This window comes from Panthera tigris, chromosome B4, assembly GCF_018350195.1.
Source record: "Panthera tigris isolate Pti1 chromosome B4, P.tigris_Pti1_mat1.1, whole genome shotgun sequence".
Classification (NCBI taxonomy): domain Eukaryota; kingdom Metazoa; phylum Chordata; class Mammalia; order Carnivora; family Felidae; genus Panthera; species Panthera tigris.
This window is the reverse complement of record NC_056666.1, coordinates 2,727,540-2,741,760: the sequence shown is the minus strand read 5'-3', so window position 1 is coordinate 2,741,760 and position 14,221 is coordinate 2,727,540. Positions and strand designations below refer to the sequence as shown.

The 14,221-nt window shown below is 48.4% G+C and overlaps 1 long non-coding RNA gene across 1 annotated transcript; it reads right to left on the bottom strand.

The window, feature by feature from the left end:
* Positions 1–3,243: 3,243 nt before the first annotated feature.
* Positions 3,244–12,960, bottom strand: LOC122240555. The gene is made up of 3 exons (XR_006220336.1): positions 12,860–12,960; positions 4,126–4,303; positions 3,244–3,465 (listed from the first exon to the last, which is right to left on the bottom strand). It is a non-coding gene; the product is annotated as an uncharacterized LOC122240555 (long non-coding RNA).
* Between the last annotated feature and the right edge of the window lie 1,261 nt (positions 12,961–14,221).

The window sequence follows — 14,221 nt, the reverse complement described above, 5'->3', positions numbered from 1 at the left end:
GAAGTGCTTTTGAAGACTTCCACCTTGAAGTCTAGGAAGCACTAAGGAAGCAAATGGAAGCCAAGGATGCTTGGCCCTTTCTGAGAGACCAGGGATGTCCTCACCTGACATGTAAGGAGTGTGAGGCTCTTATGAATGGATTTTCCTTTTTGTTTAGGTGGATGTGGGATATTTTTGTTCTTTGCAGCCAAAAATCCTGATATACCAGAGAAACTTCTTTAGTTAGAAATCTTTTGAGGAAAAAGTATTAAAGTTCATTTTTTTAAACTTAAAGTCAAAATAGAATAAAATTTTCTTAACCTTGTGCATCAATATCCAAAGATTTTCTTATTTCTTAGACTCAGTCAGATGGATCTCCTTCCAAAATCTGGGTGGAGGCAGTCTTCAGCCAGGCTGTCTACCACGAGACTCAGTTTCTTTAGGACCCCAGAGATTCTTGTTTAGTGACTGAACAAAAAACATGGGATCATCGCATTGTTGACCTGAGAGCCACTTAATTTGGGAAAAAAGATTACATCCCTAGCTCTGGAGTAGCCATCAAACCTCAGAAGCCTGAATTAAACACAATCCAGACCCATGTTGTGCTGCCAGAGGCCATTTGATGCCTGAAGGAGGAAGGGAAGTCAGAGAGAGCTCTTGCTTTCAGCCCCATGGCCATCCTACAAGGCCAGTGGCCCCGAGAATTCTAGAAATCTAAATTCAATGGGGAGAAAATGGACCGTTAACCATATATTTGGCGGGAAGATCAACCACACACATTTTCTCTTCTTTCAGAGAAGAACATTTGAGATTTGTTCTGAGCTCACAGTTGAGGTCTTGTCTTTCTTGTGCATCACACATATTATAATCTTATTTTCCATTTTCCCTCTGGCATCCTAATCCGCATTTCAGGATGGCCGTCTCCACAGAGTCATGTGGATGAAATGCCCCTGCGGCTAACAAGCCTTACGCAGCTCAGCCCCTCCTCTCTCTCTCCCCCCACTTCCTCTGGCTCCTTTTCCAATGGCAAGTCAAAGGATGTTTATAAACCAATCCAGGCGCTCCTTACCCTCCTGGGCAAACCTAAGACCTAGAAGCGAGGCTCCAGGTACAAGCCTGTTTGGTTTCTTCACTCCTGGATGGCAAGTGTCTTCATTAACTTTTTTCTTTACCACCTGAAGTTGATGGCATTGTCCCAGGATGATGAGGCCCGTCACGTTGTATGTGTTGGCTGATAAAATCCAGCACCTTATGTGAGGTGAGCAGCAAGCAGGTATCTAAAAGCATCGTCAGAATGGGTGTTGGGAACAGATGCAAAGCTACTGTGAGACCACGTGAGGCTTGGGCACTCATGAGGGGCTCCAGAACTCCCAGAGCTCAGCCCCCAGGTCCCCTCTTGGCACAGAACCCCTCCATGTAGTTGAAGGGATTGGGATTCGGCAGTTCATCTGGCATTGCTCACACAGTCCTGGAACCAACTTTCCAGGTGGCTTGGGACGGTCTTGACTGATGTTCCTGTCACCCTGATTATTAACACCATCCCTTCTTATGCCCGAATATGCAGTTTGCATGAGAAATCATAGTCCCCTGAGCCGTGTTGCCCAAGCCGAATTTAGCACACTATGAGATTATCGTTCAATCCCGAAGAGCTGGTTGAGAAACAAAGAGCAGCAAAACATTGTCCCGCCCACCCCCGCCCTCCTTTCCTGAACCTGTCACTCTTCAGTGTAGGAAGAGCTTAAAGTGAGCCTGAGAGGTTTTCTTTGGCCGTGGTCATATTGGTGTGTTCCCATCACCTGCACCACCGATAAGATCAGTAAAACCCAGAGACGTTTTGTTGCAATGAATACCCATTTCAGAGATTTGAGAGAGCAGAGAAAATAGAGGCCATGTTGGGCTGTATTTCAAACCGTGATGGGGGCGCCTGGATGGCTCAGCGTGTTGAGCCTCCGACTTCAGCTCAGGTCATGATCTCACAGTCTGTGGGTTCGAGCCCTGGGTCCGGCTCTCTGCCATCAGCATGGAGCCTGCTTGGGATTCTCTCTTACCCTGTCTCTCTGCCCCTGCCCTGCTTGCACTCTCTCTCTCTCTCTCTCTCTCCAAGATAAACATAAAAAAATGTGATGAACTTGACTATGAGATAGAAGGAACATGCTAGACTGTTGTCATGTTGAAACATCTCCAAGGCACATCCAGGCTGAGTAGCCACATCTTTGTGAGAAGCACCCAGTGATCCAATCGTGAATACACAAAAGTCCCCTCACAGTGGCACGTCTCTGACATGTCAGGAGATGCTCTTATGCGGTGAGTGAAATCTCCTGGGAGGGTCATAAATCCTGTGCAACAAATTATACACTAACAGGTTCTTAGAGGAATTCAAATAAATCTTCACAGCCGCTTAGCAGGTAATCTCCAGATCAGATTCCCATTTTTCTTAAGAGCAAAATAATATATGGCTTCTTATACTCTCCTAGTGAAATGCTATATATCAAAGATATGAATTTAGTCGAAATATTGATCTTAAGCCAAAGTGAAACTAAGGGAAAGTTTAATGTGCTTCCGCACAAAGGAGAGGGCCAGGGAAGGGTGCTTAAATGTACGTCGTGAAGAGAAGCATCTGGGAGGAGAGCCACAGAACAATCCAGAAGCCTGAGGTCCTCCCGAGAGCATCAAGGTAAGGAGACCAGGCGGAGTCGGCCGCGGCCTGGCTCCCGCTGAACATGTTGTCATGGAGACTTGCCCTTGCAATTGGAAGACATGGCGGGGGGGGGGGGGGGATCAAGGAGAAGGGAAGTAGCTTCATGTTGTGTGAGTCATTTTAAATGTTCTATTGTATCGCAAGTCCCATGATGCAACAGCACGGGAGCCACATTCTGTGTGCTTTGGGGGATCTGCTGCCCGGGAGGGCGACCCCGTAGGGCAGGTCAGCTGGACGCCCTCAGGTGGGTCCCAGCGGGAGGGGACCACAGCGGTTCCCCCCCCCAGTGTGGAGACGCAGGCGGCTTCTGTCCGTGGAAAAGGCTCGTCTTCCTCCTCTCCCTTCATCAGTCACGGGAACTCGGGACAAGCATAATAAGGAAAATAACCTTCCTTTTCATCCCAGTTCCACAAAGCGAGTCAGCCCTTGATGAATCTCCTTGGAGGAACTGAGCCTCATGGGTCGTAGGCAAACTGTCGGAAAAAAAGCGCTTTTGAACAAAAAAATGTCTTTATTTTCTCTTAATGAAAGGCTCTCATAAAGTCATTTGTCATTCAATTACCTGTGTGCTGTCTGGAATTTATGAGTGAGCGAGGTTCCTGAGTAAAGCAAGGGAGGAGGCCTTCCCAGGGGAGCCAACCTGGCCATGGTCACGTCAAATTCACACACTGGCGGGGTGGCTGTGATTTTCCCGTCTAATGTCTGAAGCAGGCCAGATGACTCTGCCTTGACCTGGCCTTTGGCTTGCGTTGCTGGATGTTACTGATCAGACAGCAGTAGTCAAAGTCCTAGGTAAACCAAAGTAGTTTTCTAAATAGGCTATTACTTATTTATTTGGGGGATTTATAAAAATGTGGCCGTCATGTGGCGCCTCTGGGTACATGGATAATGCAAAAGTACAAAACATTAAGGAACAGAAACAAACAAAAGCCAGCCATGTAGCTCTATTTCTCTCCACAGACAGAAACCACTTTTTTGATCAATACATTGAATTACAAAGAGAGATTGCGAAAAAATGCAAACGGGCATTTAACGGGACATAAAAGATTTAGTCCTCAGATGGATGCTTTCCTGCCATCTTGCACACACAGTGGCATGGGTGAGTCTGGGAGTGCAGGCTGCTGCGTGAACAGGCACCAGAGTGGGTGACGAGGTCCCTGTGAGGAAGGGGCACTGGTGGGGGGCAGTGGCCTGGCTTCAGGAGGGCAGGACGTGGGCTTTCCAGAAGGGGTGGCCGCCAGGTCTGTCTCCCTCAGGTTGTCTGTGCACCTTGGGTCTTGCGCTCTGGCCCTTGTCGGGCTCGTCCCTTCCTGGCCAGTCTCCTGGCTGTTAGACGCAGCTGGGGTTGGGTCTGTCTTCCCAGCCGATGGGCACGCGGCCACACCCCTTTCCCACCCGGATGTCTGTCTCCAGCTCTCCGTGGTCTGCCTTCCCCCCCACCCCGTTACCTGATTTTCTCAGGGCTCCCACGGCACTGGCTCTGCTTCTGTCACAAAACTCAACCCTTTCACTGAACAACCGGTCCCCTCTGCTGTTCCCCAGGCCTAGATGCAGGTCGGAATCTGGCCAGAGGAGGGACGGAGGCGGGAGAGAGTTGGGTAGGGATGGCAATTTAGTTCCTGAGACCTACATACAGAGGAGAAATTGTTCAAATGAGAGGTAATCACACACATGGTGTCTGCATTCACCAGCAAGAATTTCATTAAATTCAGAAAGCCCTATGGGCCGCTCATTAGTATTTTTTAAAGGTATTCTTCAGTGTGGTTAAGGCAAAATCAATATCGGGCCGGCACCTGGTAGCAATGCAGTGAGACTAACATTTGTGCTCCAGTGAGAAGAGGGACGTTTCCATGTCCCTAACTCCCTGGGGCCCTCAGAGAGAGGGGGGTAAACACCAGCCCCACTAGAGTCTTGGTTTCAGGATGACAACCTCAGCCTCAGTGCTCTGCTTTTTTTCTCTTTCTCAAAAAATGAACCCAAAATATAAAAGTATGGAAAATAATCCAGTCATTGGAAAGTAGAGAAGAATGTTATCAAAACAACGATGTTTCCCTCTAAGGTTTATTTATCGTTGAGAGGGGCAGGAGGGGCAAAGAGAGAGGGCGGTAGAGAATCCCAAGCAGGCTCTGTGTGCTGACAGCAGAGAGCCCGACATGGGAATCGAACTCACTTATCGTGAGATCGTGACCTGAGCCGAAGTCAGATGCTCAACTGACTGAGCTACCAGGCGTCCCCTGGGGTTTAACCATATGGTTTAAATGTGTCTGGAAACTCTGAGACAAGAGATCATGAGAGAAGCCAGGGAAATGGTCCACTGGGCTGTTTCATGGATAGTTTTCCACAGGAAGTCTAGAACCTTCCACTCCCAGCCTCAGAGCTGCAGGGATGAGGGCAAAGCTGGAGGAATATGCAGAACCCAGGGCCAGCGGAGGCTGCGTGGCATCCGTGGCCAGCAGCAGAACATAGGTAAGCAGTATTGGCCATGCAGTGCAGTGGGCTGTGTGGAGGGTTTTACAGGGAGACAGAGAAACTCAGAGAACTTGGTGCCCATTCACATGGATGGGGAAAGTCTGGAAGATCCTATCGCGGAGGGTCTGAGTTTCACGCCCAGCCTTCCTGTACCTCTCTGGTTTTCTGGCTGATGCCCACAGCTCTGTCCTTCAACATATACTATGGGAGCTCGTCACCACAAGTCAGGCAGGAAAGACTCACATTTTAGTGCAAATATAAACATTACTAAAAGAAAAAGAGAGAGGTTACCGAGACATATTGATGATAACTATCTGGGTCAACAACTCTGATTGTTCGCATGCAAGTTCCAAGTGTGTTTGGCAGGTGGGTAATGACATGGCCAAGTTTTATACCCAGAGCAGTTAACCTGAGAGCAGACGACACTCTTGATGGGGTAGAGAATGGGGTTTTAAACATGTTTTTCCTATTGGTAGGATAAAAATAAGTTTCGTGAAATTCCATATAACATTAGACCATAGGAAAAGCGTGAGAATTAACAGCAAGAAGGCATTAAACAGGAAAATCAAAATAGTCTTTATGGTGGCTATAATGAAAGGCCTTCTATATTCATTTTCATGATATTAAAAGATAAAAATCTCTCTTTTTGAGTCAGAAGCATGATGTATTATTTATGAAGAGGTCTAAGAAGGCAGGACACAGAGAAGATAAAACTTGAAGGACTAGCAAATGTAGACAAAGCCTAGGCACATAAAATGCATTGTTAGAGGAAGCTGGAAGAAAGTAGGGTTCAAGGCAAAACCCCGATCATCTCCAATGAAGGTGCAGAATTTATGAACATTTGTTTAATAAATACCATAGTGTCAACAAAACTGTTAAAATTTTTTGAACTGTCATCACAGTGAAATTTCTCTTTTTCTGACAGAGCTCAAGAATAAAACATACAAATTGAGAGTAAAGATGAGGGAGTAGAATTATTAGGTTCTATTCAAAAATTTATACACTGTAAAGAGAATGCACTTGCCTTCCAAGTGCTTTTGGAACATAAACAAAAGTTGGACTCAAAGAAAACAGGAATAAATACCCGAAAGTGGGGGCTGTGTTCGGAAAATATTCCTTAACCACAACAAAAATGGCAATTAACAACAAAAAAATTGATTTGGATACTTTTGAAAACAAAATCCACGTCTTGATTCAGAGAGAAAATAACAATTGCAATTATATACAAGGTAGGAACTAAGTATAACAATATTATGTTTCAAACACATGAAATTCAGCAAAAATTGAGTTCCAAAGAAAGTTCGTATTTAGAAATCCTTTCATTGTTAAAGTAAAAGGAATATATAAGAATTCCAAGAATACGTAAGGATAAATTAAGTTTTTTTTTTCTATAAGAAGCAAACATATAATGCTAGGAGAAATGAATAAGCAAATATAGTCTCAGAAATTAAATTTATAAGAAGTCAGAAATCATCAGAATCAAAAGAGGATCCCAATAGATAAATTTTGGGAAACAGTGAAAAACATACATGTGTGGATGTGACGTAGAAGCCATGTCATGGTCGAGGGCAGCAGGATAATAATTCTGGAATCTTGACTTTTCTCATGATTACCCCTCTGGGCAGAGAGGATGTGAAAATGACTTCCCAGCAAAGACAGAAGATGGGAGGAGATTCGTACAAATGTCGCAGTGAGTGTGGGGTGTTCTGCCCCGGCCCCCTGTCCTCCCTGTGCGTGAAACTCTGGAATGGGGAAGAAGAGTGACTTCTAGTTCATCCGCTTGTCCAGCAAAGAACTGTCCTGTCCCCGCTTCGCATGATACCGTCCAGGCTCTGGGTGGGCTTGCGGCTTCGGGGGTCGTATACACGTGCCGCTGCCCCAGAGCCCCTCTGACGTCCTTCCCTGAGCCCTTGGGAGGGTGGGTCCCCAAGTTACTAAGTTTTCAGGAAGGGCTGCGCATCTTGGGATTTTGCTTGGTTTCTCCACAGGCTTGCTCCTGACTGAAACTCGAAAATGTCAACTGTTTACGTGACAGTGACTGTAGGTTCTGCTTCTGGAAAACCTAGGATGGAGGAACCCAACCCACCTGGTGTGAAAGAGAAGGGGCAGGTCAGCCCGGGACAGAGGTCCAGTCCCTCGGCAGCCGATCACTGCTGTCCCTGGATGTGCTTTCATCTTGTCCTGGTGGACCCCTGGCTCTTGACTGAAGATGACATTTTTTCCAGATTCTCCCCCAGTGCAGGTGGTTGACGCACCAGGGGCCTGGAGGAAAGGGCATTGTCTTCTTGTTCCTCACTTGCCACTTGTAGACCTCTCTCCCTCTCTCCTTCCTAAAACTCCCAGCTCCGGACATCAGTCATTGGATGGCATCTCCCCTGCAGGGTTTTGGGTTTTGTCATCCTCTCGCTTCTCGACAGTTCTGGGCTCACTGCAACCCTTTCCAAGACCATCGCTCTTGCAGTGTACATGAGGGAGATGTTTGGTTCCTGGAGCTCCCCGGAGGTCTTGTCCTCTGCTGTGGGTCGGCCGCCAGGTCTCTGCCGCCACCATCAAATTCCAACGCCTGTGTCTGGGACACACAGCTTCTGAGGCCCCCGCTCCCCCATCCAGAACCCTCAGCTGTGATCCTTCTGTGTCCAGCACCTCCAGCTGTTGAATCCATGGTGTTTTCCTTCTCCTCCCCTCTTGGTGTCCTTCACCAAGTGTCCCTCACCAAGTGTCCCTCATGGTGCCTCCGTGTCTTCTCTCCCCTCTTAGCTTAATTCCATGATCAGTCACTGTCATTGTGTCCTTGACCTTTTCTGTACTTACCGTGTGTACCCTTGTTCCTCTGCAGGGGACAAGTGCCTGGCCTGGCATCCTTCATCTGAACTACAGATGCAACCAGTCATTTGATGAGTATTTTCTCAACGATCTCAGACGTGATATGTAACTGGTGTCATTTCTGATGCAAAGAAGACTGGTTGATTAGACAGGTGTCTTGGAGCATTAGGGCTTAATTCTGTCTTGGACCCTGGGCAGAGATGGGTCATTCTCGGAAAGCCCAAGATCACCGCTCTGCTAAAAATCTTCCAGTGGCTTCCTACTTCACTCGGAGTAAAAACCAGGTCCTCGCGATGGCTTGAAAGCATCGTGTGGTCTGCCCTTCGCACCCCAGACCCTTTTGGTCTCACGTCCTTTGTCTCCTTCACTTTTATCTTGAGCCATGTGAGGTACTCACTTGCCTTGGGGCTTTGTGATGCTGCCCTCGTGCCTGGGGAGGCCTTTCCACACTACCCCACAGTGCATGTCTTCTAGTCCTGACCTCAGTGAGGGCCCCGATGACCCTATTTAATCCTCAACTCTCTCTGCCATTCACCCCTCATTCTTTTACCTGGCTCTACTTTTTCTTTTCTTTAAACATACCATATGATCGACTGTGTATTATGCTTATATTTTATCTTTCCTTTTTCTCCGGCCAGAATGTAAGCTCCACGTGGCCAAGACCTTTGATTCGCTGCTGAATCCCAAGCACCCAGGAGCGTGCCTCACACACAGGAAGCGTTCAATAGCTATTTGTTTAATGAGTCAATGAAGAAGACTGTATTTTTGAAAGGAGACCCATCTGTGGTCCACTGAGGCCACAGCTGTTAAGTGGAAAATGGTGTGGCATGTTATGTGGAGTGCAATACCATGTGTCTGTGTGCAGAAATGTATTTCATATCCATCATGTTTCCTGTAGAAAACTGTCTGTAAGGTAGGGATATTCCCAGTGGTTTTTCCCTTGGTGGTGGGAACATGGGCAGTGTTTACATTTCCCCGGATTTATTTATTTACTTACTTATTTTCATAGTGAGCATAAAGGCAATAACACTAACTTAAAGCTCTCCTTGCAAAAAGCCAATTCAATGCAGGCTTTGTGTATATGAGCTCCAGAAATGTGCGTCTTATACGGGGCTGCACTGGAACCTCTGAGGGTGTGGTTTTCCTGGAAAATCTCTTGCAGTTGGTCTCTGGGAAGCTCTATTGAAAATAATTCTTGGGGCATCTGGGTGGTTCAATCAGTTAAGCCCTGGACTGTTGATGTCGGCTCAGGTCATGATCTCACAGTTTGTGAGTTCGAGCCCCTCCATCAGGCTCTGTGCCGACAATGTGGAGCCTACTTGGGATTCTCTGTCTCCTTCTCTGTCCCTCCCCTGCTTGCTCTCTCCATCTCTCTCTCTCAAAGCAAATAAATAAACATTAAAAAATTAAAAAAAAATTCTCAAGGGAGTCCCATCATCTCCAAAGAAAGCATTCAGGAAAAGACTTTGAGACAAGATCTGTGCAGGCATTGCACAGCACCTCAATATTCCCCCTTTCCTATAAGCCTGCCCACAGCATATGCTCACTTTGGGGTCAATTTCTGTAAAATCCACAGCACAAGGACCTGTAACATTGTCTGTTTCCTCGAGACCCCGCTGGAGCCCATGGTGGGTCCTGATCACTGAACACGTGCTCACATCTTACCTTGGGTTCTTCTCTATCATTCATGCAATATGCTTTGTCCCCATTGGTTGGTGGACACTTGTCATTGTAGGTCAAAGATCCAGGGACCAACCGACCAACTTGTGAAGGTGATGGACACTGGAGAAAATACTAAGAAAAAAATTCTGGAGATCGAATTTCTGGAATCTAAAAATTCTGGAAATCTAAGCCGACCAAAGCTCGGCTTAGACAGGATAGACAATGGCACAGCCCTCCTCAGTTGATGTCAGCCGGGCCTTTCCTGATGTCACTGTGGCTGGAACACGTGGAAGGGAGGTTGTCCAGTGTCTGGGTGGGGGGTGTGGCAGGTTGGCGACATGAGGGAGGCGGGCAGTCCTTGGGCTGATGGAGGGGTGTGGCCAGAATGCTCCAAGGCTCCCGATGGTGGATCTTCTGACTTTGAAGTGGTGGCAAGATAAAGAAATCTTACGTTTAAGGCGCAGAGAGGCAGGAGCCAAAGCCAACGATAACGGGATGATCAAAGATGTCGAGAGGGGTCTGAACGAGCTAACAACCTCGTCTCCATGGTGACAGTGTCTCCCACCACCCTCTTTCACTGCTAAGAGGCTCTGAAACTCATCTTCTACAAATTCTGCTAAAAATGGACGAAAGGAGAAAATGACTCTGGTTTCTTTCTCTTTTTTTGCTTCATTCCAGTCACCAGGTTGAACAAAAACGTCTTATATATAGATTCCCCCATTCACATAGAAACTGGTAGTATAAGTAATTTTTTTCACTTCTCTGAGTCTATTATTAGGGTTAACAAGCCCAAAATGGGTGTTAGAAATGCCTAACTCATGATTGAGCTCTTTCCCCAGCACAATGTCGTCACGTGGTCCTAAATTTGAGTATAATACACCTGTGATGAGGAGCTGGCATCGGGGTGATTGATCGTGCATTTTAGCAAATATTACTATGGGTAAGGCAGACCTCGGCACCCTCTGAGCAGGGAGAGCTTTTCTGCCGCCTCATTCACATGGTAATTAATCCCTTGCCTCCTGCTGCAGCTCCAGTGTTATTGGCTTGAATAGATTTCTTTTTTTCTTAAAGTGTTCCCTGTGTTTGTACAGTTGCCTCTCCAGCTACATAAACTTTGGGAAGTCACACCCTTCAGTTTTACATATTTTCAGTGGCTCTAAAGGACAGAAATACAGTAGTCTATCTTTAAGATGTAATTCATCCCATTAAAAAACATATTTAGTGTTTTCTATGGTCTGAATGTTCATGTTTCCCCAAAATGCTTATGTGGAAAACTAATCCCCAAGGTGACGGTGTCGGGAGGTGGGGTCTTTGGGAGGCGACGAGGTCAGGAGGGCGGAGCCATGATGGGGCTTGTGCCCTTATAAACGAGACCCCAGGGAGCCCCCTCGCCCCTTCCCCCATTAGGCACACAGCCAGAAGACGCCATCTATGAACCTGGAAAAGGGGCCTCACCAGATGCTGAATCTGCCGGCAACTTGATCTTGGACGTCCTGCCTCCAGAGCTGGGAGAAGTCAGTGCCTGTTTATGAGCCCCCAGTCGATGGTGTTTTGTGATGGCAGCCCCAGCGGATGAAGGCGGGGTTGCGGGGTCACATAGCCGCGAGCTGGGGGCTGTCCCGGCCTCCAGAGGCTGCCCATGCCCCCTGGCTCCGGCCCCTTCCACCTCCAGTGATCCCCCACAGTGATCACCAGTGGGGTCCATCTCCCACTCCATCCGTGCCGACTTTCCTGCCTCCCTCTTCCACTTGTAAAGACTCTCACGATTACGTTGTTGCCCATCTGGATGATCCAGGAGAACCTGTTTCTAAAATCAGCTTATTAAATACTTCATCTGCAACGTTAATCCCCTCTCGTCCATACTGTGACATCTCTGTGGGTCCTGGGCAGTTTTAGAACGGAAGAAAGTGAGGTTCAAAGTGGATGACTGACTCTCCCGGGACATTTTGGGGTGTCCTCTGCCTTTCATTCCCCCCGTCATGGCGAAGATGGGGTAGGTGCGAGCAGGCACATGTCACGGGATGTTGTGGGAAATACCACATAAAGCAACTTTCAGAAATATCAGGCTCTCAGATATCAGTTTGGACTCCTAGGGAGGCCCCAGGCTCCAATGTGGGCATGCCCCCGCAGTACTGGGACGCTCGCCTTAGGGTTCTGTGAGCACCCGAGACTCCATCTTTAATGGGGGAAACACCACTTTGGGGAACAAGAGGGAGAGAGAGGGCTGGGCTTCTCCCCGCGACCATGTATTCCTGGTGGCTGTTATTCCCATCCTTGAAATGATGGCTCTGACAACCTGGAGGTCTTGGATCCAAGGAGAGGGACACTTGAACCAGTTTGCATTGGATCTGAGTTTACGGCCCTAGGATCCCACATTTTGAATTCCTCGTGGTTGCAGGGATCACTGCACTAGGAGGGATGGTGATCGACCCGACTCTCAGGAGATGGTAGGGTCAACTGCTCACAATGTCTAGAGCTTGGAAGAATCACTGGGGTGCCTTGCGACACGTCCAAGGTCAAGAAAACCGTAAACGGGAAGTTACATGAATCGTGGCCTGACTGGGGCGCCCCAGCCGGGGAGCTGAGCCCTTCAGGCTCTGAGGTGTGGATTTCTCCCCCCGCATGTAAGCTAAACCAGCAGATGCTGACCGAGTGTGAAGGGGTATCTAGACTGGGTGCAAGGGAGAGATGGTTAACATGAGCTACTGTCCGACTACAGCCATGAGGTGCTGGGGAACGTCTCACTAGAACTTGGGCAAAGCTTTCTCTCCTTTCTTCTTCTCTCCCCCCCCCCGGCTCCTCCCCTCCTCCTTCTCTTCTCAGGGCTGTGGTCACCCACCATCTTTGGGAAAAGACAAGGCAGGGTGAACGTGGCAAGGAAGATGAACGGACGTGAGTGGTCACTGGGAGCAGGACGCATGCGAGCCGGCGCTCTGCCCAAGCGTGGCTCCTTCTGCCGTTTCCAGGAGGGCCGGGGGGCTCCCGGTGGCCAGCACCATGGCTCTCTGGGGATGGCTGCCGTGGGTCTGGAGTGCCCTCGGCCTGCACACCAACTCCCTTCCAAGGAGCAGCACTGATCCAAACACTGGTGCTCGTGGGCTCTAGATGGCCCGGCTTCCTCAGCTCTTCTCAGCGGGATCGAGCTACGGGGGCTTATTGTGGTGACCGGCTCATCCCAATGTCTGCCGTGTCCCCCCCTCCTCCATTGCGTGCCCACTGTGTGCCCACCGTCCTGCTCGTCCAAATCATCATACAGGCATGCCCTGCTTCCTGGACATTGGTCACACCACTTTGCTTTTATGAGGGACCTACATTAGGGGTGCCTGGGTGGCTCAGTCCGTTGAGTGATTCTGACTCTTGTCAAAATAAATAAATAAACTTAACAAAAAAAAAAAAAAAGAAAAGACTTACATTAGTACCTGCTTTCTTAGCCAAAAGAAATCTGAAGAAGATTTCTTAAATTTATTTTTAAGTTTATTTATTTATTTTAAGAGATACAGAGACAGTGTGGGTAGGCGACGGACAGAGAGAGAGTGAGTGAGAGAACGCGAGAGAGAACCCCAAGCAGGCTCCACACTGTCAGTGCAGAGCCCAATGCAAGACTCGTGAAACCACAAGATCACGACCTGAGTCGACACTGAGAGTTGGATGCTTAATCGACTGAGCCACCCAGGGGCCCCTTTCTTCTGCTTTTAAGGAGGAAGACTAAATGCACAGAGCGTTCAGCCTGGTTTTGCAGCCAGCTCGCGGGGGCAAGGAGACTCGCGCCACCTAGCGCCTCCCCCGGGAACTGCACGCCGTCTGCGCCCCAGCCGCCAGGGCCCTGAGCTGTGTCCGCCTGCCTGTGCCCTTGATCTCCGGTTATCAATATTATTAAGGCAGCCTCCCTTAGCCAAGATGTGCCCAGAGCCTCAGAGCCTAGGAGAGGTGATTTTGGGGGTCTGGACTGCTCAAAACTTGTTAAATTAATTAGCACAAATTAATGGGGGTTGCTTCTTCGCTCTGGGCCAGTAGGAAAGGTTTCGTAGGAAGGCTCTCCTTTGGATGGTGTGAGTGTGGACTCAGTCCAAACCCTGCATCTCAGGGAACCCGCGCCGGAGGAGAAACACAGGTTCTGGGATTCAGGCAATGCACCTGCCCTCAAAGGACACTCAGTTCTTGTAAGTTCCAAGTTCTCAGAAGCCTCGAGTAGATCGGTGATTCCTGGATTTTACAGCGAATCACGGACAAAGCTAGTTTTCCCTACAATCAGCAAGAAGTATTTTACTTTCTAATTGTCAACAAATGTGCAACACACTAACAGCTGTTAGGTACTCTCTATGTGCTTTTAGGCACGACTAGAAATTTGTAGGATTTACCTTGTTTCTCTTCCTCATACAAGGTTGCTATGTTATCCCTACATTACAAGTAAAGAAACTGATGTTCAGAGTGGTGAGTACCTTCCCCGTGTTGACACAGCAGAGGCGGATCCAGGCTGCAGTCAGGTGTTTCTGGCCCTGACTCTCCCCTCCACCACCCGCCCCCAGCACTGTCACCGTCTTACAGCCTCATTTGTGGACTCGTCTTGCTTGCTGCCTGTGGACGAAGCTT